Below are 27727 nucleotides of genomic sequence, written 5' to 3'. Positions count from 1 at the left end.
TAAGTAAGCAGCAGCTGGTAGTCTGGACAGGACTGTACATACCCTGAGAAGTTATTCTAGTCACTAGGAAACAGATTACAGGCTAAAACACATTTGCACCAAGCATTTTTAGAAATATTTGAAGTGAATAAACATTTCTAAGTAGCAAAATACATATAAACATATACTTAATCAGAAGGTTGGGAGAGAGGAAAAATAACCGCTTTGGTTTGAAGAGGCAAAAGATCCTTGAAGACCCAACTTATAAAATCATTTTGACCTTTACATGTTATTTGAAATCATTTTTCAGTAGCTGTTTCAAGACAGCCAAAATCCCATTTTTGATGCAGTTTTACCATCTCAGCATCCTGGTGTTTCCCATAGTTTACTTTTCATTGAGGCCCTTTCCTCTGCTTGTTTGAAAATGCCTGGGGCTCTGTTTCTCAAAGGAAGGGGTGTTAAATGTTTCAAATCTCATTCTATACCAATATGCAGGTTTATGAGGTTTCTATGCTTTCTTTCAGCACAAAAGAGAGTCCATGATACATGCAGATATTTCATTAACCTGCAGTTATATAGACAAGATTGCTAAACCTAATGTGTACAGGTTTACATGTGCAGTATGTTTGAAAAAATGTTTAATTTCAGAAATGTGCAAGCACTGTGAAGATAGTTTATTGGATTTCTTTATCTAATTAAACCTCATAGTGAGCAAACCAATAGAAGAGAAATTTCTAAGAAGTTACTTACAAGGTAGAAATTATATTTCATTCAGGCAGCCCCAGAACTAAAAAAAGGTTGGAGGTTGGAAGAATGTTGAAGAGAGGTGTCATATGTATCTCCTCCTGCCGTTGCACTTCTCTAGGCATTGGTGGTGTTTCCCAAAACAAATCTGGTGTTGGAGACAGTAGAGAGGGCTGGATGTACACATGATGGTACATATGATAGCTGCTCTTATGTTCCTCATCAAACCAAGAATGAATATGTTTGCAATTTTTTTATTATAACTGTATTTTAAAATATAAGCATATAATAGCAGTCTTCCCAATACTCAATTTAAAACTGTCAGAAGATAATATATGCCTTTGAGAAGAGTTAAAGCTTAGATAAAACAATAAGATATTTGATAGTTTAATAAAGAGCAGATAGGTTACAAGAAATCTGGATTTGAAACAAAGTAGAGATAACCTATTTTAAATACTAAATTGAACTTCACTTTTACAATGTAAGAAGTTAAGATATGAAATGTCAAGTATCATCTTGACCCTATCTATAGCTGAAGTGGTAATTGTTGACACTGAAACAATTTGCTTTACAAGCATTTTCCTTTATTTTAATTGTTCTTAGAATGATTTCTGTGCTAGAGAGATTTGATTTCCCAAATGTAATTCTTTGTTTAATATTGCTACAGGTTGTATGGCTATAGGAAGATCTGATAAAACCTACATGAAAATGGTTTCCTAATGGAATTTTACCATTCTCTAAAATCTAAACACTAAATGACATGCTGCTTCAGACACTTTTTTTATCCATGAAAATTTATAGCAATTAGACCTATGCTGGTGCTGTTAATGTCAGCTTTATTCCTTTATCCTTGCATGGAGACAGTATGCCATACTTCTTTTGATAGTATAGAACGTGACATATTTCAGTAAAATCATTTTTTAAATAGTTTTTTCATTTGTGTTCAGAAGTTCTGAACTTTTCCTCAGCATGTTGTCATATAAAACTTCAAAATGTCAGAATGCAGTCCCAAAGCATCTATGGACAAGCAGAATTTTTAATGGAAAATAATGTTATTTTGTCATCTATCTCAATGGCTTTTTTTTTTTTTTCCTTTTTTTTTTTTTTTCGTTAATGCATTACTTACAAAAAAAATATACATAAATGCACAATTCAATGCAATCTTACTATAGCTGGCATTACTATGAGGTATGTTGTCATCATATGTTGTAGTGTAGTATCATTAACAGGGTAAGCTCCTTTTGTTGACATACATGCATGCATTAAGGCTAGTATGCAAGAACCTCTCCCTCTAATAATTGCTAAACAAGACAAATAACTACTCCAGAAATTCACATCTCCTATGTTTTAGATAGGGATGGCTGTATACACTTTTCAAAATTGCTTAAAAACAATGAAAATAAGATTCTAAAAATATTAAAAATGCCATAGTACATTTCTATATACCTCTTGTCTGAAATTTTGTTGAAGTGGATGACAATGTAATCTCTGTGAATACATGAGGTAAGGTAATTCAGTTATGGAAAAGTATTCTGCAACTTGTTCTGAAGGGGTATTCTCTGAAAATATAATTATAACTGAATATCAGGTGCTGGTTAGATCACTGGTTGAAATACATAAAACAGGCTTTTGACTTGTTTTCAGGCATTCCTATGCTAATCCCAGTAGCCCAATGTCTGATTAAGTATCTTTTGGGGAAGTATCTTTTGTTTTGTTTTGTTTTGGCTGTAGAAATTAAGATTCCTTCACTTTCTTCATCCTTAGAAAACTACCTTTTGCAAATAAAAATGTCTGCTTTTGAGGGTTTAAATCTTTTAGCTGAAAATTTATTTTTCTCTTTTTGTGATTTATTTTTTTATTTGAAGAAAAGTCTGTGAAAAGGAACATACATGCATACTTTTCACCGGTAATTCTCTAGTTCAGACAAAGGCATGATCCTGTTCCAAATATGTCAAATATTTGTCCCAGATGTAGAACAATAATATGGTTAGCAATATGTTCTTTCCTTCAAAAACAAAGCATGTCATTGCTTCATTCTTGCATCTGCCACTAAGTACTAGAAAAATTACTTCAGAAACCTTCATACTTGCAGGAAATTTTTGTTTCTCTTCTGTTTTGCTTAAAAAGACAAGTTACAATAATAAAAAAGACAGCTTGTAAGTACTTTGTGATGATGTAGAAAATGCCTGGAGAAGTGACAGTTCTGAGGAACAAGGTTGTACGAAAGGCTGTTAAATTCTTAAGAAGGAGGAGGATTCAGGCTGTAGTCAAGCCTAAAAGTATTTTACAGAAAAGCAATGCTTTAAAATTAACCAAGATTTCAGGTTAGAAATATTTGTTTTCATCTTCATACTGTCTTTCAAATGAATATATTAAGTACAGTCTCTCTAAATATCTTATTAAGCACTGTGTAACATGTGCTTAAACCTTGTTATACATTTACAGATATAATACCTTTACCATTGCCAGATGTTCTATAAAGATGCACTCTAAAACACAGAAGCCTTTGTAATAGATATACTTGACAAGTCACTGCAGATGTAAGCTGACAGAATCTGGACTAAGTCAGACAAGACACTGAAATTTTGATTTATTTAATTTCCCCACTCACATCTATCCTGAAAACAGTCAATTCTTCACAATTTATCTGTTGACTAGTGAACATATCTATCACACTCATCTTGTTATGAATATGATAGCACTAGAAATGTTGCTCAGAAAGCTTCTGTTTGAATTCAGGATGTACCTACCATGATCCCCAAGACTTGTATTTATACTACCTACCCTTTAACTGGTCAAATTTTAAAAATATGCTACTTGTCCAGTCTGTGTCTCAAGAGTTATTGGAGGGATATAGATAATTCCAGAATGTAGTTTTTTTGTTTTTTTTTTTGTTTTTTTTTTCTTTTCTGAGATTGTCTCTGAATTCATATGCTTGCAAAAGCAGTTGTTTTAGCTTTTAATAAAATACTTATGTATATGGAGTTACACATATCAATAATTCAGCATATCAACAGATCTTTATTATTGGAAGTGAGCATTTCCCATTTACTTTAATCCTGTTGGTGTGGATAACAATTACAGAGAAGCTAAAGCGGTTGTGACTTCACTTTGAGTATTGTAAGTCCATAAGACAATGTTTGGATTAATAAAAGCATGCATCCATTTAAGAGAATTTTATTACCATTCATTCCAGAAGAAATTACCTTATAAGCACAATTGCTCTCTATTGCTCTGGATTCAGCCTTTGGCCTTAACAAAAATGTTTGTGAGGAATGTTTATTAACCATGACAGTATGTCTTTTCTAACAAAGAAAGAATAAATGTACTATATTAAATATTTTCTCGCTGTAATTTGCTGAAATGTATATATTTCAGTTTATCGAGTTTTTCAAAGTTTTATAAATTTCTCTGGAGAAAAAGAATAAACCATTTCTACCATATCCCATTTACATAACGGCTGTAAAACACCAATTTTCAGCGCAGAAAAAAAAAAGTTTTGAAATCTAATTTACATAATACATGCAAATGTAGTAGTTCTGCACTGTTAGACTGGCTCAGCAAAATACTTACTTTGAATATCAACATTTGAAATCAACAATTCCAAGCACTTAAAAAGAAAGCTTGTAGGTTTGTAATATTCATTGTCACCATTTAGATCTTTTCCTCTACTAGTGTTCATTGCTGGGTTAAACAGTCCTTTTTTTCTTAGGGTGTTTATAAAAGATGAATGACGTTTTAAATAAAAATATCAGTGAGCTATGAGATACTTATCCTCCATGTTTACCTCAGATTGAAAATAGTTCCCTTTAATTATAGTACATTGTAAAGCCATTATTGCTATCAGTTTATAATAAAGCCTAACCTAAGGGAAAGTTTCTCTCCTTCTACCTCTTTGTGAGATCCTGGCCCAACAGTGTGCAAGCCTGATCAACAGCCAGCAGTAGGTTTTGATATCTGCACAATGGGCTGATAGGCATCTCTTGACGAGGTGGGCTTTCACATTGTTGAAGAAGAAAATTGGTTTCACAGAATCACAGAATTGTCTAGGTTGGAAGAGACCTCAAGATCATTGAGTCCAACCTCTGACCTAACACTAACAGTCCCCACTAAACCATATCCCTAAGCTCTACATCTAAACGTCTTTTAAAGACTTCCAGGGATGGTGACTCCACCACTTCCCTGGGCAGCCTGTTCCAGTGTCTAACAACCCTTTCAGTAAAGAAGTTCTTCCTAATATCCAACCTAAAGTTACACCCCTGGCACAACTTTAGCCCATTCCCCCTCGTCCTGTCACCAGGCATGTGGGAGAATAGACCAACCCCCACCTCTCTACAGCCTCCTTTAATGTACTCATAAAGAGCAATAAGGTCGCCCCTGAGCCTCCTCTTCTCCAGGCTGAACAAGCCCAGCTCCCTCAGCCGCTCGTCGTAGGACTTGTTCTCCAGACCCCTCACCAGCTTCGTCGCCCTTCTCTGGACTCTTTCAAGCACCTCGATGTCCTTCTTGTAGTGAGGGGCCCAAAACTGAACACAGTACTCGAGGTGCGGCCTCACCAGAGCCGAGTACAGGGGCATGATCACTTCCCTAGACCTGCTGGCCACACTGCTTCTTGTGCAAGCCAGGGTGCTGTTGACCTTCTTGGCCACCTGAGCACACTGCTGGCTCATATTCAGCCGACTGTCCACAATCACTCCCAGGTCCTTCTCTGCCAGGCAGCTCTCCAACCACTCATCTCCCAGCCTGTAGCTCTGCTTGGGGTTATTGCGCCCCAGGTGCAGGACCTGGCACTTGGCCTTGTTGAACTTCATACAGTTGACCTCAGCCCATCAGTCCAGTCTATCCAGATCCTCCTGCAGAGCCTTTCTACCCTCCAGCAGATCAACACGCCCCTAACTTGGTGTCATCTGTGAAGGAAAGGCTGTGTATGTGGTTTACCTTGACTTCAGCAAGGCTTTTGACACCATTTCCCACAGCATTCTCCTCAAGAAACTGTCTGCTCGTGGCTTGGACTGGCATACGCTTCCTTGGGTTAAAAACTAGCCAGACCCAAAGATTTGTGGTAAATGGAGTCAAATCCAGCTAGAGGCCGGTCACTAGTGGTGTTCCCCAGGGCTCGGTACTGGGGCCGGTCCTCTTTAATATCTTTATCGATGATCTGGATGAGGGCATTGAGTGCACCCTCAGTAAGTTCGCAGATGACACCAAATTAGTTGCGTGTCTTGAAAGGAGGCTGTAGAGAGGTGGGGGTTGGTCTATTCTCCCACGTGCCTGGTGACAGGATGAGGGGGAACGGGCTAAAGTTGCACCAGGGGTGTAACTTTAGGTTGGATATTAGGAAGACTTCTTTACTGAGAGGGTTGTGAGGCATTGGAATGGGCTGCCCAGGGAAGCGGTGGAGTCGCCATCCATGGAGGTCTTTAAAAGACGTTTAGATGTTGAACTTAGCGATATGGTTTAGTGGAGGACTTTTTAGGTCAGAGGTTGGACTCGATGATCTTGAGGTCTCTTCCAACCTAGACAACTCCGTGATTCTGTGATTCTGTGATTACTGAGGATACACTCAATCCCCTCATCCAGATCATTGATAAAGATATTAAAGAGGACCGGCCCCAGTACCGAGCCCTGGGGAACTCCACTAGTGACCGGCCTCCAACTGGATTTGACTCCATTCACCACGACTCTTTGGGCCTGGCTATCCAGCCAGTTTTTAACCCAACAAAGCGTATGCCAGTCCAAGCCATGAGCAGACAGTTTCTTGAGGAGAAAGCTGTGGGAAATGGTGTCAAAAGCCTTGCTGAAGTCAAGGTAGACCACAGCCTTTCCCTCATCCACCAAGCGTGTCATAGAAGGAGATCAAGTTTGTCAAGCAGGACCTGCCTTTCATAAACCCATGCTGACTGGGCCTGATCACCTGGTTGCCCTGCAAGTGCCGCGTGATGACACTCAAGGTAATCTGCTCCATGAGTTTCCCTGGCACTGAGGTCAAACTGACAGGTCTATAGTTTCCTGGGTCTACCCTCCAGCCCTTCTTGTAGATGGGCATCACGTTAGCTAGCTGTGAGTCGACTGGGGCCTCCCCTGATAGCCAGGACTGCTGATAAATGATGGTAATTGGCTTGGCCAGCTCCTCTGCCAGTTCTCTCAGTATCCTTGGGTGGATCGCATCTGACCCCATCGACTTACATACATACAAGTGCTGTAGCAGGTCGCCAAACATTTCCTCGTGGATAGTGAGGGCCACATCCTGCTCCCCATCCCCTTCCACCAGTTCAGGGTACTGGGTGTCCAGAAAGCAACTGGTTTTGCTGCTAAAGACTGAGGCAAAGAAGGCATTAAGCACCTCCGCCTTTTCCTTGATAGGAGTGATAGGAGTGTTTGATAGGAGTTTGATCCTTGACAGGAGTTTGATAGGAATGTTTGTCCCATGCATCCTATATATTTTAAGTATTGCTAAAAGTTCCAACTTTTTCTGTCCATTATGGAAAATAAGAAATCTTTCCTACTGTTATTTTTCCATCCAGAATTCAGAAGGAACAAAGTGAAACTATAGTGATCTGCTTCCTAGGACAGGGGGCGGTTTACAGCATACATTTTGTAAGACAGTGCTACATTTTGATGTACAATTACACCCATATGAGCAGAGGTGCTCATATGCACACTTTTGCTCCTCTGGCTATGAAAAGTCTTTCATTTCTATTTTATAAAATTACATGCAGATGAAAAAAAAAATCAGAAAGTAGTGTTTAATATATGAAAACAATACTGCTTTCATTACAGATTTTGCAATGAGATACATTTTTGAGTATATGACTATTACTCGAACATGCAGTTAGTCTGAAGTATTCTCAAATTAAAAATATCATTACTATTCCTAAACAACAAGAATAACAAACCCAACACATTTTATGTAAATGGCAAAAATGTTTCTAATAGAAAAGTGGAAAAAATGCTAATTAGCACTATCGTATCCTTCTTGCCTTCTATGTCACAGGCCCTGTTTGACAACTGCATGATACAAACCACATGGTGCAGTTTCAGTATAGTGCTGCACAAAGCTGCTACCACGGATTTAACTATAAAGACTGCTAATAACTGAATCTATGTAGGTCTTCTAAGCATTACAGTGACTTCATAATTTTAGAATAAAGCCAGAAATGATGAGTTCACTTATTTTATTCTGAGAATGTTAGTATAGTAGAGAATAAGAATGCAACCTACATGGATACTTTGCATATAGACCATGTATGAACATCAAGATAGTGTGCTTTATTCCAGTCTAACTGTAAAGATTGAAGGCACATGCTTGTCCTCCTTTGTGTATTAGGGAAGAAAGTATCTCTGATGATCTGATCTTAATCAGATTAACAAGATCATCATTAAATATGATACTTGATTTTCACATCCCAGAGTTTCTGAATTGTGGCAAATTCCCAGAGGACGTAGTCTCCTCAGATGCTGCTCATCCAAATACTTGTTTATATGTTAAGTGCATGTTGGGTGGTTTAATTTAAAGCTTCTTGCAGCAAATCTACAATGACAATGTGATGGTCTTTGTCTTAATAAGATCATGCTGGAGCTTGAACAGCTTTGTTACAAGTAGTTGATCATCCTGTCTATTATATATACATGTATATATATGTATATTTATTTTTTTTTTTCTGATCCTTTCCACCCGTTTTATACGGGATTTTTTTTTTTTTTTTTGTGTGGAGATTTAGAGTAAGGTGTACCTTACCTATCTGCTTCTTCAGGCCATTTCAGCATCTATGTTTTTGTACCATACCACCTACCAGGTCTATATAAATTCAATTCTCCATGTCCATCACTTCTCAAAAGTCATTCCTGTTCTTATGGAGCCTAAAGAAAGGAATAGGAAATGGTTGTTGGAGTTTGGATCTGTTGGTGATATGCTGATGGGTAATTTGTCTTTTTATGGTTAGTTTGCTTCTACAACCTTCAGCCATTCAACTGTCAACTGTAGGTCAGTGAAAACCTAATATTGGTACTAGAAGATAAGTTTGAGCTTTCAAAGACATTTGCTGAGAACAAAAACAAATGTCAAATGGGTAAGAAAGCTGATTCCAGCTGCTGATTCAAAAAGGTTGCCATTGAGAACAGTCTTGCTATGGTAAAATGATGCAAACTTATTTTTAAGAATATGGACAGTTGGCAGCCAGAGCTGCAGGATCTCTTGTATCAATGAGATAATAATTCAGAAGCTTCTCAGTTATCCAGTGTCTATATGTCATATTTTAAACTTGAAGTTTTGTAAAATACAACCCCTTTAGAGATATATAATATGTTTTGCAGTGCATGTGTTTAAAGAACCACCTATGACACTATGGTGGAAGACAGGCAAGAATATTTTTCCTCTATGACTGCTGAAGTTCTTCAGACCACCTGGTGCACTGACATTATTCTTGTTAACCTGGTTAAATTAAGCTGAGAGACCTTCTATTTTGAATATGTGATTTCACTGAAAGAAGGAAAAAATTGTATTATTTTTGGTCTTGGAAAATATTTTATTCCTGTACTGATGCTTGATTCAGCTATCTCCTCTTGCGACTTCATAGCTTGGAATAGAGCTTGGAATAGAAGCAAGTGCTGTGACTTAAGACCTGTTTATTATTCTATAATGAATCACATATTTTTGCCTTCAGGCATTTATTTGAGAAAGCAGTTTAATTTAATAAGCTGCTTGAAGTCATTAAAATATACAAGAGGGACTTTTCATGGCTAGAATAATAACATTCTAAAATTGCAGTATCAGAATTGTAGATGTGTACTTGTCTGAGAGGTACTACAGGTGCAATATCATCATATCAAGTCTTTTGCAGAGTCCCTTTTAATGATGTTTTTGTGGGTCAGCACTAATTCAGAAAGATCCCAAGTATGTAATTTTCTGCATACTTTCACATTTCAGGAGTTTCGTGAATCCTTAGCATAGGGTAGTACTTAATTACAGTTAATGAGAATTTATGTGGTGGGTTGGTGGGATTAGTTCTTTTTTTCTGCTAGAGATAGAATAGCTCTGTGAGAAACAAAATTATTGAGAGTTTTCTCACACACTCAGTATGGTGACAAATAACTAAAACTTGTAGGGTTTTGAGACTTTTTTATGGGAGATTAAATACATGTAGACTATAATGAAAATTGCATTAGCTGAACTCCAATAACTTTATAAAAAATATATGAAAGATAAGTTTTCATCTAGTGGAAAGGATGAACTGATGAAGACTGAAAAGATGTCTACAATTTTATTTTACACATTTCTGGATATTTGAGAATTTCTAGCTTGAATATCTAAAGTTAAGTACTTAATAAAAAGTATGTTTAAGTCAGTATACAAATACATACTTGCATTCTTTACTAGGTGATGCTTTTCTATATCAATATATTAATGCTTTTCTATATCAAACTGGTTGCTTACTGTAGTAATGCAAACAATATGGAGCTCAACTTAAAATGAAAGCTAAGAATAGCATATTGCATGTGTTGTGTTAATGAGCAAATATAATAAAACAGGGCAAAGGGAAAGAATTTTCCATTTGATTTCATGGTAATTTAGCACTGAATCATTTTTTCCCCGTCTGATTGTTTCCCTTCCATCCCCACAAGTGGTAGATATTTTTTCATTGATGCTGATCAGAAACTGTTATTTTGAGAAAAGTTTTTTTTTTTTTTTTTATAAATTGAAAATCACATTAAATGAAGTTCAAATAAAATATGTTCTCTTTTTTTCTAAGTGACTGTAGTGGGTTTACATGGCAAGGTTTTGGTAGCAGGGGGCCAAAGGGGTGGTTTCTGTGAGAAAGATCTAGAAGCTACCCCATGTTTGGGAAGGGCCCCATTGTTTTCCAAAGCTGAGCCAATAAGCGATGTTGTTTTCACAGAATCACAGAATCACAGAATTTCTAGGTTGGAAGAGACCTCAAGATCATCGAGTCCAACCTCTAACCTAACACCTCTGTGAGAGCATATTTAAGACAGAGAAAAAAAACGCTGCGCCACACAGCAGCTGGGAGGGAGAGAGCAGTGAGAAACGGCCTTGCAGGCACCAAGGTCAGTGTAGAAGGAGGGAGAGAGGTGCTCCAGGCACCAGAGCAGAAGTCCCCTGCGGCCTGTGGTGAGGACCATGGTGAAGCAGGATGTCCCCCTGCAGCCCATGGAGTACCACGGTGGAGCAGAGTTCCAGGCTGCCGCCTGTGGAGGAGACCACGGTGGAGCAGGTGGCCCTGCACCGATGGAGGCTGCTGCCCGTGGAAGACCCCTGCCGGAGCGTTAGAGCAAATCATCTCTTTAGTAAGATAGAAAGTCTCTTTGTGGTGTTGGTCTTGAATAAGGCAAGCTTTGTTGCAAAGGAAGCTTTAGGAGACAATTGGGACTGTTAGACTTTGTTGTCTACTTTGGTCTCTATGGAGAATCAATTTATGATATCGTGTTTTTTTTTTTTTCTTTTTTTTTTTTTTTCTAATGAGCACCTGTTTAACTAACATTTCTGAAGGCAGGGGTTACTTCTAAGCTATTCTTTTAGGTGCATATGGGGAAATTAAAAAACAAACAGTAGTCTGAGTATGTGTTTTTGATACACAGGGTTGGACTGGGGTTCAACTTACCAGGCTACAGATTTCCATTATGAAAGATTCAGTGCTATACTCAGAAGAGGACGGTAACATTGGCAAAAATAAATAAATAAATAAAGATAAAAAAGTAGCATTCTTTTGAATTGAAGCTTTAGCTGGATCATTGAGGCAGGTCTCAGTGTCTATGAGCCTGCAATCAGAAGATGTGTATTCTGGTATACTGTGCAGGCATATGCAAAATGGCAATACCAAAGTTAGACTAATAAAAGTAAGAGTTGAGTTTTAAAGAGGTTGTGGGTACACATGGGAAAATGTTTCTAAGAACAACACTCAGCTAGGTATAGTGTTCTCCTGCTCTTTGGGGGCTTTGCTCACCAGGTCACTCACTGTTGGTGTGTTTTGTTTTTTGAAATATTGTGGACCACATAACAGAGAACTTTGAATACTAATTTCAGAGGGTCTCTATGTGGAACTAACCGTAGATATTGGCTCAGTGTTTGGGGTGATAATGAAATATGCTCCAACCAGTACAGGGGAATGCTGAAGGAACAGGTATTCTTTAAGGAATGCTCTGAAGAAGAAAGAAAAGTATTTGAGGTATAAACCAGGGTTACTTTATGAAAGGAGAAAGATGTCAATTGACTTTCACATATTTTGGTGTGCATTTTGAGTATTTCTTTGTATGAAAGGTAGCACAGACAGGCAGTGATCATAAATGTGGAGGAAGTGCTGTAACTCTCTCTCTCTCAATGAATCTGTGCAACCAGAATGCTGTTTTTGATGGTTTTTTTTTGTTTGTTTGTTTGCTTTGTTACTTTAAAATACTGTAACGGATTGATAAGAGGAAAGAGTAGTTTTCATACTGAGGCTTCCAGGGTATCTGTTCTGTCATTTGCATTAGGCTTCTGCTTTCATTACTGCTCATAGCAGTAGGAGACTGACGCACAATAAAAATAGTTTGTCACAGTTCTCCATCTCGCACTGAGCTGCTTCATGAATTTTAAACCTGCCAAAAGCTTTAAAAAACTTCAACAAAAAATGTTATCTGCTATATTAAAAACGTTATCTTTAAATTAAACCACATAGCCTTAATTTGACTCTTTTTCAACTGTGATCTATTTCTTCTCTGCTATGTTTTCTACAAGTTGAGGTAGAAATAAATATATATGACTTAATCAATGACAATTGTTATTTTTCTACCGTTTTCCTATATTGCAGTGGTTTCATTTTTTTATTTTCTATGTTATACAATATACCAAGATTTTATAAATACAGTTAAAAGTTGTACTGAATTTGAAAGAAAAGATGAAAAAAACACCATCTTTTCTTTAGGATTTATGAATCTTTATGGAGATTCATAAGGTGATATAATAAAGTAAAAGTGTCCTTTTTTTTTTTTTTTTTTTTTTCTAAGGTTTGCACTGGAAGTAGTGTATCTAAAAATCTATGTTCATATTCTTATTTGTATAAGTGTCTCTATATCTACACTTTGTTTGCTTGTTTGTTTATTTTTACTGGAGTTTTTCTAACTTGTTGATAATACTTCATAGGGCCTACAGCATTGTAGATCTGAAAATGTAAGTCTGGGCAATCAATACATTCTTGGTTTATGTAACAGACATCCAGTAACAAGAAGAAAGACTTTGCCACAGAAATCAATAAATATGTACTGAAAAGCTTTTCCTGTGAAAAGTTTGTGCTGAGCTTATGACATACATGAGACCTCCTCAGATGTTCATTTTAAACATATTTTTGAAGCAAATGCTGCAGGACACCTCTCCTGTGAATCTCACTCCCAGTTAGCTTTGTTAAAAGCAAAACTTCTCTGATGAAATGTCTAGAACAGATAATATAATGGAGATTCAGCATTTGTAAGCTGTCAGATTCATGAGGCTATGGAGAACTACTTCTGTTGTGTGGTTTATATAAAGTGTGTTTCGCAGAAGACATATTGCAGCCACTTTCTATTTTCACTGACAAAACTTTTGTTAGGTTTCCAACTTTCAATGCAGGAGAAAGATATCCCCTTGGCTGTGAAACATGGAATAGACTTAACCATCACAGGGTCCACCTTCAGGCAGAATAATGTTTGACAGGGCTGGCCTGCAAAAGAAGTTGGGCCTGGGACAGGACAGAGGCACCCCTGAACTCTTCCTCTCAGATGGGGGAGAACGTTATGGCCAGTGTCTGCTCTGTTGAAGAAGCTGAGTAGGTAGCACTAAGACGGAATGAATTCCTGTGGGTTATTAGAATTTTTTGTGTGAGACAAGTGACCTTTCCAGGATACAGATTGCCGTAACGGAAGATCACTGAGCCAAAAGATTCAGAAGAGGATAGAACAATGAAAGAGATATGGCGCAATCCGTAGGAAAAAAGCTTTGAGATTCTTAAAATGAAGAAAAATTGCTAAAAGCTCCGAAAGTACAAAGATAGGGCTAATCCAAGTCTCACGGTACTGCTGAAAAAATGTATGTCTTTAGGGACTATGTTGTGTATGTAGAAAGGGATTTAGTAAAGTCAATAGGGCAGATCATATCTGACAAATCTGGTGGCCTTCTACGATGGGCCAGGATAGGGGAAGGGTCTGGATAGGGAAGAGCAACTAACATCATCTACCTGGACTTGTACAAAGCATTTGACGCTGTCCTACATGTCTGTAAATTGGACAGACATAGATTTGACAGGTTGTCGTGGTTTAACCCAGCCGGCAGCTAAACACCACGCAGCCGTTCGCTCACCCTCCCCCCTCCCTCTCTGGGACGGGGGAGAGAAATGGAAAGTGAAGCCCGTGAGTTGAGATAAAGACAGTTTAATAAGACAGGAAAATAATTATAACAAAAATAATAATAACAATAATAATAATAATGATACAATAGTGATAATACGAAAGTAATAATAGTATGTACAAACAAGTGATGCACAATGCAATTGCTCACCACTCGCTGACCGATGCCCAGCCTAACCCCGAGCAGTCCGGCCCCCTCCCCCGGCTAGCCACCCCTATATATTGTTTAGCATGACGTCAGATGGTATGGAATACCCCTTTGGCTAGTTTGGGTCACCTGTCCTGGGTCTGTCCCCTCCCAGCTCTTACTGCACCCCCAGCCTGCCCATTGGCAGGACAGAGCAAAAGGCTGAAATGTCCTTGGCTTAGTATAAGCACTGCTCTGCAACAATTAAAGCATTGGGGTGTTATCAGCACTCTTCTCATCCTAAGCCAAAACACAGCATTCCACCAACTACTAGGAAGAAAATTAATTCTGTTCTAACTGAAACCAGGACACAGGTGTACCATTCAGTGTGTAAGGAGTTGTCTGGATGGATGCACTCAAAGTGTAGTGGTCAATGACTCAATGTCCAAGTGGGTATCAGTAACAAGTGATGTTCCTCAGGGGTCTATATTGGAACCAGCACTGTTTGACGTATTTCTTGGTGACATGGATAGTGAGACTGAGTGCACCTTCAGCAAGTTTGCTGGTGACAAAAAGCTGTATGGTATGGTTGACATGATGGAGGGAAGGGATGCCACCCAGAGAGATCTGGACAAACTGGTCCTGTGCAAACCTCATGAAGTTCAACGAGGCCAAGAGCAAGATCCTGCACCTGGGCTGGGGAAACCCTAAGCACAAATACAGGCTGGGTGGACTCACAGAATCACAGAATTTCTAGGTTGGAAGAGACCTCAAGATCATTGAGTCCAACCTCTAACCTAACACAAACAGTCCCCACTAAACCATATCCCTAAGTTCTACATATAAACGTCTTTTAAAGACTTCCAGGGATGGTGACTCCACCACTTCCCTGGGCAGCCAGTTCCAATGTCTAACAACCCTTTTGGTAAAGAAGTTCTTCCTAACATCCAACCTAAAACTCCCCTGGTGCAACTTTAGCCCATTCCCCCTCGTCCTGTCACCAGGCACATGGGAGAATAGACCAACACCCACCTCACTACAGCCTCCTTTAAGGTGTCTGTAAAGAGCAATAAGGTTGCCCCTGAGCCTCCTCTTCTCCAGGCTGAACAAGCCCAGCTCCCTCAGCCGCTCCTCGTAGGACTTGTTCTCCAGGCCCCTCACCAGCTTTGTCGCCCTTCTCTGGACTCTTTCAAGCACCTCGATGTCCTTCTTGTAGCCCTGACTGGAAGGACCAAGGAGTGATTCAGATGAGACATTAGGAAAAAGTTCCTAATGGAGAGGGTGGTGAGGCACAGGAACAGGTTGCCCAAAGAAATTGTGGATGCCCTATCCCTGGAAGTGTTTTTCTGAGGTGAGCGGTGAACTTTTGCCTATTGTCACTATCAATTACTAGGAAATATTAAGCCACAAGCAAATCCACCAGGCTCATTTACAGAGTCTATGCATAAACACAGGTGAGATGAATTAGAAAAAATGGGGTTTCAAACCACATTCATCACTTTGTAAATGATAATTTGTCACTAAAGAAATTCTGTGTATTGTGAAACCTTACTTGTGAAAGGAAATGCCCAGAGAAGTTGTGGATGCCCTATTCCTAGAAGTGGCCAGGCTGGATGGGGCTTTGAGCAACCCGGTCTAGTGGGAGCTGTCCTTGCCCTTGGCAGGGGGATTGAAACCAGGTGATCTTTAAGTCCCTTCCAACCCAGATCATTCTATGATTTTGTGAGATCCATCTTACATTCCTTGTAATGTTTTTCATGTATCCTCTGAATGTTAACTGTACAGAAGTTATTTAAAATGATCTATTTCATTATTCCAGTTTGTCATAGAAAGGTATTTTATTTTAACTGAAGACAAAATCTTGGTGTGTCTTTGAATAGTGATACGCATGTGTATGTGAAGCCAAGTTCCTTCTGATCACATAAATGAATACTAACTATTTCTGGACTTAATTCATTAAGTCCAGATAAAGCTGTGTTGCAGCATTTCTTCTCAAAATTTTAAAAAATATTTAGTTCAGATGTGATAACTCTTGATAATGCTTGGCCCAGTATTGAAACCCTACAATAAAAGGACTGACATTGCCTTCTAAAATTGTCTCACATATGGTTCCGTAACTAGAAATTGGCTGGAGAAATTCACTGGCCACCAGAATAAGCTTGGTGGAATATGTGAGGTTGCAAAGGCCCTGTACAGTGGCTAGAATTTTGTTGTTGTTATTGTATATTTCAAAATGTTTTTTTTTTTTATTTATTTTTTATTTTTTTTTCAGTGTCCTTTCCAATAAAGGAAAATATAGTAAGAAACTAGTTTTTCAAATGGTGGTAATGTTATCAGATTGTTAGGTGAATGGCAAATTTAAAATAGTTGGAAATATTTGCTTTATGAGAAAGTCTTTTACAAATGGTTTTCAATTAACTTTTTATTTATTTTTTTTTTCCCCAGTGTCATTAGGAATTTGTTCTGGAATGATTAAGAGCAATATGTCCTCATTATATGCATATTAATTTTAATTATGTTTAGAAAAGCTGATTCTAAGGGTCAATTGCATAACACTGAAATATGTTTTTGTTGTTTAATGTTTTCTCACAAGAATAATTTAAGTGTGAAGCTACTATCTATAAATTATACGTATATAAGCAAATCACAGACCATATATTGTCACTGAACCAGAACCAAAACTAATATTTTATAGGTCAGTGTCAAGAGAAAAAAAGGCCTATTGTTTACTGACCTTCACACATCATATTTCTTCTAAAGACAAAATAGGGTGAAAACAAGAGATGGTAAAAATAAGCACCATTCAGTTTGTCTGTAGAAATGAATTTATGTTTTTATGACTAAACCTTGATGGGGGAGGGGGGTTGTAATTTTGAAAAATTTCAAGACACTTATGAAATAGAAAGGCTTTGTGAAAACAACTATTTCTGTTATAGTGAGGAACATTTGCTCATTTTGTTTTCCAAACTTTTGCCATCTGTAGTAGTGATTCTGCACATTACTGCTTCCATTATCATTTTGAAGCATGAGTAAATGTCATGTTCTACTTCTAGTTCAAGGACAAGTTATGCCCTTAAGATTGAACATGTGTTCTTGTTCATGCTTTGCAGTTTGTCACTTATACATCTGATTATCCCACTGCTAGAGAACAGGGTTGAGTTATTGTTGTCATCTATGTTATATTTAAGAATTAGACTTGCACAGCTTCATTTATTTTTTATGATACTTTACCTTTCAATCTTGTACAAATAAATCATGGATTATCTTTTCCCAGCATAAGGTCACTGGAACCGATTTTTATCTTGGTTTTTAAATATTAAACAGCGTTAGTCTTCATCTTTTACTACAGCTTCTCTTCTGATCTCTTGACACAGCATACTGAAACATCTGTTGTTTAATGCTTTGAAGAGCAGTTGATAAGTGCTGGTTTGTTGAAATACATTATTTACTAACTGAGAACTTTCACTGCTTGAGAATTTCTCTTACCCAAAGCTTACAAAAATGTCAGAAGCTTTAGATCAGGGCATTAATTCACCCCAAAAGATTCCTGGTTTCATTGGGATTGATACTACAGATGTGCTTAATTTTTCTTTTTACATGCGAACCCGCAAAATTGCCTATTCATTCACCCTTTCCATATAGGCTATACAGTTGTGTAACTCTGTTTTTCTGCTTGGTAAATTCAGCTGGTCCTAGATAGGAGCAGCTGAGTGGGAGAAAGTCATGGTGTGAGAGAAGCCATAGCCCTCCATCCAGGGAATCTCTTCCACAAATATCTCCACTTAAAAGATCCAAACCAGTTCCCACACATAAAGCAAGCTGGCTCATCCCCTCCATGTCTCATCACCTGGAAAATTTGCACTGTGTGTGTAGATGGTACTGAAGGCTTGGGAGGTCTCATGCCAAGGGCTGAGTTTTATTTTTTCTTATTAGTATGACTGACTCTTAATTTTCTACATGTAAAAGGACAGCTGCACAGTGTACTCAGGGGTATATGATACGTGTAGGAGTTGTTCTTGATTGACCAGTGTTTTTTGCTGTTCTCAGTGTTATAAATGAAGTCTCAACTCTGAATTTAGTAACATAAAATAATATTTATAAAAGGCAAGTAAACAGCGCTGGGTGCGCGGGGAGTCTATGCTCTACCAACACGCACACGCACCCGTCGAACTTTCCAAATATATATAGGACATTGCTGTGAGGAATGTTTTAACAATTCGTGTCAATAAAGAACAGTGCATTTCTAACATTGCTGTTATTCTAACATTGCCATTTCTAACATTGCTGTTACATATTTACAAGAAACCCGAGTACGCCTATACATACGGATATCCTATCCCCGCTTCATATTATAATTCTCTTTGTGGTGGTCGTTGTGGGTGAAAGGCTCACGGTTTCCCCATCACCATTAGCAACCTTTTGTTCCAGAATGCAGGAGCGGCTTCGACTGTCTCCCTCTTCTTCTGCACGTGCTCTGCCCACCACAAGGTTCCCGAAAGCAACAAAACGTGATTGCTTTTCCCGCGTTTCGTTAACCCTTGAAATCACACTAATAATGTTATTATCATATAACATTAAACAATAAATGTTAACAGTTCTAACCAGCAACCCCCCCAGCAACTTCCGTGCCTTAACAGAAGGGAAAACAAGAACCCCAGATGGCAGGGCGTCGCCTCAATCACCCTTCTTTGTTTCCTCTAAACTCTTTACATTCCCGATGACCTCATCGTTAAGAGTCTGATGTTATCACCAACCACGAGGCTTTCTGACCCCCATTGCCACATTCCCAAATCTCCCCCTTCTTTACTAATATCAACCATTTTTCTGACACGAATTACCACTCCATATATAACATCAGTGAAGTGTTCTTTATTTTTAATATGACTGCTTTGTCTTAGCCATCTCCCAGAAAAAGGAGAGACCATGACCTCAGATGATGTTTTTGTTTCTGTTTGTTTGTTTGTTTGTTTGTTTTTTAAAGTACAGGGAGTTCTTTTATCACTTCCCAAGTGATAGTTTGCCATTCATTTCAAGAATAAAGAAAACCCATAGTGTCAACTGCTCAGGCAATGGAAAGAGAGATGCATGAAACAACAACAAAAAGAGATGTGCAGCAGAAATAAGTGACCAGATAGTACTATTAAAACTGCCAGTCCAGTCTTGACTGCTAGCTGGGTTTAGGCACCATTAAACAAGGGTTTGTTTTTAACAAGGATTAAACAAGGACTTTGTTTTTTAAGCAAGGATCCCAGATGAGAAGGACCAAGGAATGTTGGTTGAGAAGAAGCTCAATATGAGCCAGCAATGTGTGCTTGCGGCACAGAAAGCCGACCGTATTCTGGGAGGCATCAAAAGAAGTGTGGCCAGAAGGTTGAGGGAGGTGATTTAGTCTGCTCTTGTGAGACCCCACCTGCAGTACTGCCTTCAGCTCTGGGGCCCCCCAGAGCGCAAGAAGGACGTGGACCTGTTAGAGTGAGTCCAGAGGAGAGCCACAAAGATGGTCAAAGAGCTGGAGCACCTCTACTGTGAGGCTGAGGGAGTTGAGATGAAGAAGAGAAGGCTTTGGGGAGATATTATACTGGCCTTCCAGTACCTAAAGAGAGCCTACAGGAAAGCTGGGGAGGGACTCTTTGTCAGGGAGTGTAGTGACAGGAGAAGAAGTAATGGCTTTAGACCAAAAAAAAAAGGTAGATTCAGGTTAGACATTAGGAAGAAGTTCTTTATTCAGAGGGTGGTGAGGCACTGGAACAGGTTGCCCAGAGAAGCTGTAGATGCCCTTTTATATATGGAGTGGTAATTCGTGTCGAGAAAATGGTTGATATTAATAAAGAAGGGGGAGATTTGGGAATGTGGCCATGGGGGTTGGAAAGCCCCATGGTTGAGATAACATTAGACTCTTAATGGCGAGGCCATCAGGAATATAAAATGTTATAAGTTGCCCCCTTAATTAATTTTCAGAGAGCATTGCATTAATAATAGAAAGGAATTTATTGAGTAAGCAACAGCAAGCAAAACAGCGCTGGGCGGCCGGGGAGTCTCAGCTCCACCAACGGCGTACACCTCACCCCCGCCAGGGTCCCTTTTTATATCTTGGTGATTTCAGGATTACGCAGCACATCCTGGTATATTCTGCAGCTGCGCGCGCTGTTGCTAGGGGGTCGTCTCTGTCCCTCTGGTGGTCGTGAAGATGAAGGCCGTAGTCTTCCTCAGCGTTGTGGTTCAACTTCTTTTTTATTTGCTCATGTTGGCCCAGCGTGAGACAGGAAGGCAGGATGTTGATACACTAGTTTAGCAACTTATCAGGAGATGGTTACATGAGCTTTGCAACAGGGTCTTTAAACAAAAGAGGCAACTGAGATGCAGAAGGAGAGAAGGGGGGGGGGGTTCTCTTTTTTGTTACATTAAGCAAAAGAATTTTCATAGTGTCTAGCCAAGTATTATACAGCTCCTTACTTCAGCAGGGAGTTTTCACAACTCCCGTTCCTCAAACAGAACTCCTTGTTTTTACAAAAGACAATGAACAAACATTTATTGTGTATTACATAAAAGAGTTTAGAGGGAACAAAGAAGGGTGATTTAGGAGACTCCATGCAGTCTCCCGTTTCTTGTTCCCCAGCTGGTTTCTTGTTCTCCAGCCACTAAGGCATGAATGTTTCTGGGTGTTTGCTGTTGTTACATTCAAAGTTGTTTGACCAATGAAAAGTTGTTTTGAAAAGAACTGCTGTGGAGAGAAGGGTATAAGAGGGGAGCCTGTCCTCAAGACAAAAAAGGAAGGCAACACGATGTCATGAAGTTATTATCAATAAAGAAGCAGAAAGAAGGAATGAAAAGGAACAGGCTGGCAGAATGGAGACCAGGATGAGAACAGGCACTTTGATCGCCTCATGAAGATAGGTTTGGCCAAACTCAGCAAACTGCTCAGAGAAGCTCGTACAGAAAGTTGGTGGAAACAGGCGCACTGGAGCTGGAGAGAAGCTCGAGCTGAGAGAAGCAGACCTGTGCTCACAACTGCCTCTCGCTGGTAAGCAGTTGCGCATTATGGGGAATCATACATCCTTAGGAACAAAGACTGTCCCGGTAACCTTACAGCTTATTCTCCTTATTAACAATTGGACAGTTTATGAGCCTGAAATATGGGACCAAATAGAGGTCAAGGTGTGCGACTCCGCAACTAAAAATGAGAAGGTTGCAGTGGGATTGCTCGGCACCTGGAGAGCAGTCTCTGAGGCCTTAAAGAGCCACGTGGAGCCACAATCACAAACGTGTGGTTTGCCAGATAGTGAGGGAGCTGCGGGCTCCTTTACTGATCCTTCTGCTACGCCATGGGCCCCTCTGCTGCTACAGCCATCGAAAGCCTTTGCTGTTACGCCCCCTGGTGACCTGGACGTGCCTTTTGACCCAGGCCTATTGGCCTTGAAAAGGAGGGGGTATGCTTTTCTTCGATCCAGGAAGAGCTGGATACATAAGGCCTGAAGACCGAGTTGCTTGACAACTTAAAGCGAGACATATTGTTCAAAAGGAATGGAAAATGGAGACTTGTATGTAATCAAGAAAAGGAGTGGAAAATGGAGACTGTTAAGTCATGGAACTTAAAGGATTGTTTGTTACCTTTCCTGATTGTATGTATGTATAGTCATACTTGCATTTAGCATGTAAAGCAATGTTCTGTATATTTAGAATGTTTGATGTTTGTGTGTGTGTGTTGGTGGAGCGTAGATTCCTTGCACACCCAGCACTGTTTACTTGCCTTTTATACCTTTTATACCTATTAGAAATATTTGTTTTATAAATATTACAAAATTCAGATTGACTTGAGACCTCATTTATAACATGCCCCATCCCTGGAAGTGTTTTTGGCCAGGTTGGATAGGGCTTTGAGCAAACTGCTCTAGGGGGAGATGTCCTTGTCCATGGCAGGGGGTTAGAAGCAGGTGATCTTTAAAGTCCCTTCCAACCCAAACCATTCAATGCTTCTATGATTTTTTTAATCCTTTGCAAAAATATCCTTTTCCTACTATGTCGTATAGCTATTCTAGTTAAATTCCACTAAAAAAAAAGGAAAACACACACAAAAAAAGTTAATTATAGTTATTATGACAGGAAATACTATTTCATTACTGTATTTCACTTGTGCTAACATTATGTCTAATATTAGATTAGTCACAATATATTTACATCCAACTCTAAACTGTTTATATTCGAATGACGCATCCCTTTTACCTTTTTCCCCACCACATTCCTGTTAATTTCTGTACTCAAAATCCATCTTACAAGCATTTTTTCATACATTTGGCTGCATCAGCCTTATGCAGACTCTAGCACTTGAAATTCTGTACAATAATCTGTACACCTCTGAGTTCAACTATAAATCTTTTTTTTTTTAATGTTCTAGACACAATGTCAACTTTGAGATAATATTTTCAACAGAAACATCTCTAAGACTATACAGAAACATTCCTAAGAATATTAAAGGTGGCCCATTTACTAGTCATTGCTTATAATATGTTCTTTTTGATGGAGGTTTCAATTACCTTCATGGACACCCACAAAATACATTATTTTATAGCAGCTAATTATCATTTTCCTTTCCAAAACGTATTATGCAGGAAAAGGGGGATAGAAAAGTCATTAGAAAACAATGAACATTCAAATCAACTTTTTTTTTTTTTTTTTCAGTCTTGAAAACACCTGACCTGAGGCAAGAGCAAGTCTTTTATACTTTCTAAAATTAAAAACAAACAAACAACAACAACAACAAAACAGAAAAACATGTAATAGAACTATAGAATCATAGAATGATTTGGATTGGACGGGACTTTAAAGGTCAACTGGTTCCAATCCCCCTTCAAGGGGATGCAAGTCTACTCATTGACTCTGTAAATGAGGCTGGTGGGATTTGTTTGTGGCTTGATATTTTCTAGTAATTGACGGTGACAATAGGCTAAGTAAGTTCACTGCTCACCTCCCCTACTAGCTTCATTTCCATTCTTCTGCTGTTTTGTTACTTTTTAATCCTACTGCAGGAGCATTTGAGCTACATATATATCTGAGGTTCTTGTTTGTAGAGCTCTGTCTCTGAATGACTGTTTTTGCTTTCCTTTCCATGGTAAAATAAAGATCTAAAGATAAACTGCACATTAAAAAGTGAATAGTGAGGGATATCATCTCCCTACGATATTTGAAAGGTCTCTTAAAGCCCATTAAGGGCAACTAACACCTTTTTTAATTGGATGCTAAAACAGTTCCTGCATCCTTTAATTATTTGTTAACATAGGGCATTTACAAAGGGTCAAATGATTTCCATATAAATTAAAGCAGAAAGTATTTATTCTGGTAAGAGAGGTAATCATAAAACAATCTTATAAATTTGAGGAAAATAAAGGCTGATAGTGTGAAATCTGTAGCCTTGGGCTAATAGACATTTTTCACATTTTAAGCAATTATTGATTTATTTCACCTATCAGTGGAAGCACAGCAGCAGACAACAGTTTGCTTCATTTGTGATCTGTGACACTGATAATTGTCAAACCAAGCTGCTGTCAGGTTCATAGAATATTACTGAGTTCTCTGTTTGAAAAATATTCAGTTTGAAGATTAGAGGGAATGCCTGTTTGCAGAACCACATCTGTGACAGGGAGGGAATCAAACCCTGGGTTCTGTTGCAGAAAAGAATAACAGCATTTTCATGAAACTGTTTTGAAGCAATAGAGAAGCTTCCCTGAAGTGCATTTTTACTAGCCAAAGATAAAAGTAAAATGTTATGAACAAAATGTTTGTTTATTACCTTGATTTTCTTGGTTAGAAACACCTTCTCTAGAGATACTTTATTACAAGTCAGTATATTCTTTTTATTTATCTATTTATTTATTTATTATTATTATTTTATTTTTTAATGAAATCGAAAAGAATAGAAATTGCCTCTATTAGATTCATAAATTTTACCTTACAGTTCCTGCAAAACATCTGTTGAATTAATTTGGCATAAGAATAGACTGGTACAGTCTAAGGAAGATAATTGTTGCCAGCTGAGACTTTGACTTTGTTTTTTTTTTGGGGGGGGGAGAAGAAATAAATATATATGAATATTTGGATCATTGTTTTTGTAATCTGTAAAACAGCCAGATCATGAGTCCATTAAAGAGAAGAGCATTCTCAGAGTGGTCTCCTCAGAGTCCTATCAGAAATGGACACATACAAAGAAATTAATCGGATAAAAATTGCAAAACAAAATATTGAGTCATGACAGTCTTGAGTTTATGCCAGTTACTATATTTTTGGGAAGCAGATATGAATCACTTTATGTTCAGACCCAAGAGAAAACTCATCACAATCTGGGTTTGATGTGGAGTAAATCTTTCTACCTCTATTGACTTCAGTTGAGTAACATTAACTATACATGCATTCATTTCTCACTTGTAATTGGTAAATCGTGAGAAAGCTATAGATGAGTTGTACCATGCAAATTTTTGCTTGTAAGAGGAGCAAGTTTTGTTCCTGGGGAAAAATTCAGAGGAAATTCCCATAGTGGGTATCTATGGTACTTCTCCTCTCTGGATTATCTTTCACTTATGAGAAATTATGTGCTTTAGATAAATAGATCACAAAGAATAAAGGCCTGAGTATCATTTGAGCTTCATGAAAGAGGTTATACAGGACTGTAAATTAATTTAAGAGAAAGGAAGTTTAAGAATATTGTGTCATGCTTGCACCTTTTAATTTATCCATGCTAAGAAATCTGTCTGTAAACTGAAACTAATAGTTTCTAGGGAATAGGAAGAGTCAAAAGACTCGCTGTGTTTCTGGAGGTTTTTAAGACTTGTCAATGTTATTCTGTAAACTTAAAAAAGAACACCAGGAGATAAGCAGCTCTTCACTCTTTAATAATTGCACTAATCATTGTGCAGTTGACACTGGGGATTGATCTCCCCTTATTGTAAAAGAATGGCCCAGTACCTAATGGGATATAGCTGTACACTATTTACAGTTATTTTTAGAATCCAAGAGAATGAGAAATACCAGATACTGTGGAATTCTTAACAGGATTACATGAACTCACTAAATCCATCTCAAATATTGTGAATCACATGGTACATTGAATTACAAATTATCTTTATAACTCATCCCTCATGTATCTTCACTGATGTCAGTGAAATTGCAGTGCTCACAGAAGATACCACATTAACCCCTTTGCAATAATACTTTCAAAACATTGGGGTTCTGCTTTGTTTCTTAAGGATTCCTAACTAGGCTACTTACAGATCCTCAACATCAGGTAGTGTGGTGGTTGACCTTGAAGCTTTGTTGAGGCATGGGACCAAAAACCAAGAGATGTCTTTATCATTGTTTTTTACTTTCTAAAGGCTTATCCCTTACACGATCTAAACATTTGCTTTCTCTAACCTGTATCCCAACAAGTCCCCAGGATTGCACCATCACTCTGGGCCTCCTTTCTTTATGAACTGGCCTCTTTCACACACTCTATTCCTTACTGAAATTACATCTCATCCTTAGCAGCATTTGACTGTTTATTTATTTTCAGAACAGTGCATATCAGCTAAAATGAGGTCAATAATTTAGTGATTTTTTTTTTGAGCTGTCAGAAACGAGAAGGGTAGATGATGGTATGCAGAGTTGTCTGACATTTTATCACAGATAAAATGATGGGCTATTTACAACAGTGTGATTGGTCTGTCAATATTTCAATAAAATCTTTCCTATAAATAAGTTAGCTGATGATACAAGCTTTCCTTGTGCTCTTGTGCTTGTCTATAAGCTGCAGAACCAGCTGACAGCATCATGCTAGGGCTTCATGAAACTGTTAAAGGAGAATATAAAATGGTTGTTAATTGAAGATCATAACTAAAAAAGATGGTTCAAGTCATTCATAAAAGGGACAGATGAAACTGAGTGATTGCTGGAAAACATAGCTGTCTGAGCAGGAGTACATTGTAAGAACTGCCTAAAGATGGAAACTGGCTTTTATTTGATAACATGGCATGTGTGTGACAAACAAACAGAAACGAACAAATAATGGGCAAAGACAACAGAAGATAATTGTCCTAGTTTTATGTATCCCCATAGCCTGACACAGTCCAAAGCATCCTGGCTGTGGCGTTGCTTAGGAATCTCTTCTAGAAGCCTAAAGGGGCTGTGCTATTCTAGAGGAACCTGAGAAATGAGGCTATTTTACAGTTCATCTGGACCTTTCAGAGTTATTGTTTGGATATTTTAAACAACAATAACTGTTTCTATTCACATGCCAAAAAAAAAAAATAAAAATCATGTAAATGGGATTTACGTATTTCTTGTCAAGTAGGCAAAATGATATTGGCAGCATACTTGGTTCAGTATAGAAATTTGCTGTTCAACTGCAGTTGTTGTCCTACTGTTTAGGCAGGAAGATGGAATAAAACAAAGCACTCAAAGAGTTGCTTTCAATGGCTTGATGTCCAAGTGGAGTACAGTAATTAGTGGTGTCCTACAGGAGTCTCTATTGGGACAGGCACTTTTTAACTTCGTCAGTGACATGGATAGTGGGATTGAGTGCACCTGTGGTGGGTGTGCTCTACTGCACTTGAGCCTTGCTCAGGCTTACGAGCCACAGAAGGTCTTGATGTGACTGTCCCTTGAACTCAACTGCTAATTCAGAGTGCCAGGTAGCTACTCAATGCCATGACCATGAACAAAAAGGGCTACTGCCTTAAAGCAGCTGCCCATTGAAATCGCTCATGGGGAAATGATAGATCATATTGGCATTCAAGAACATGGTAAGGAATCTGAGTTTGATTACAAGCCAATCACTTCACCTTAGAACTATAGCAGCAGGAGAAAAGTCTCTTTGAATTCCTCTGGAATCACAGTGGGCTTTAACCCTTGATCTCTGTAGTGGAGTAGCTCTTTCCCCAACTAAAATATGGTTCAAGATTAAGTAATGTTACATTAGTCCTCCTGTCAATGGTCGACAGGCATAATGGGTGAGTATGAAGTCCCTCTCTGATGACATCTTGGAGCCTGCAGCATGGATGGTAGCCCAGCCTGAGGAGTATCAGAAGTGTACATTCTGGAAGGTACTGAAATGGCAGGGTTGGTATAAAAGACCAAAATTGCCTTATGAGCATTCTCCTCAAGAAACCGGCTGCTCTTGACTTGGACTGGTGCACGCTTTGTTGGGTTAGAAACTGGCTGGATAGCCGGGCCCAAAGAGTCGTGGTAAATGGAGTCAAGTCCAGTTGGAGGCCAGTCACTAGTGGCGTCCCCCAGGGCTCGGTGCTGGGGCCAGTCCTCTTTAATATCTTCATCAATGATCTGGACGAGGGCATTGAGTGCAACCTCAGTAAGTTTGCAGATGACACCAAGTTAGGTGCGTGTGTCGATCTGCTCGAGGGTAGGAAGGCTCTGCAGGAGGATCTGGATAGGCTGCACCGATGGGCTGAGGTCAACTGCATGAAGTTCAACAAGGCCAAGTGCCTGGTCCTGCACCTGGGGCGCAATAACCCCAAGCAAAGC

The sequence above is a fragment of the Anas platyrhynchos genome, chromosome 1 (assembly GCF_047663525.1).
Source record: "Anas platyrhynchos isolate ZD024472 breed Pekin duck chromosome 1, IASCAAS_PekinDuck_T2T, whole genome shotgun sequence".
Classification (NCBI taxonomy): domain Eukaryota; kingdom Metazoa; phylum Chordata; class Aves; order Anseriformes; family Anatidae; genus Anas; species Anas platyrhynchos.
This window is presented reverse-complemented; position numbering follows the sequence as displayed.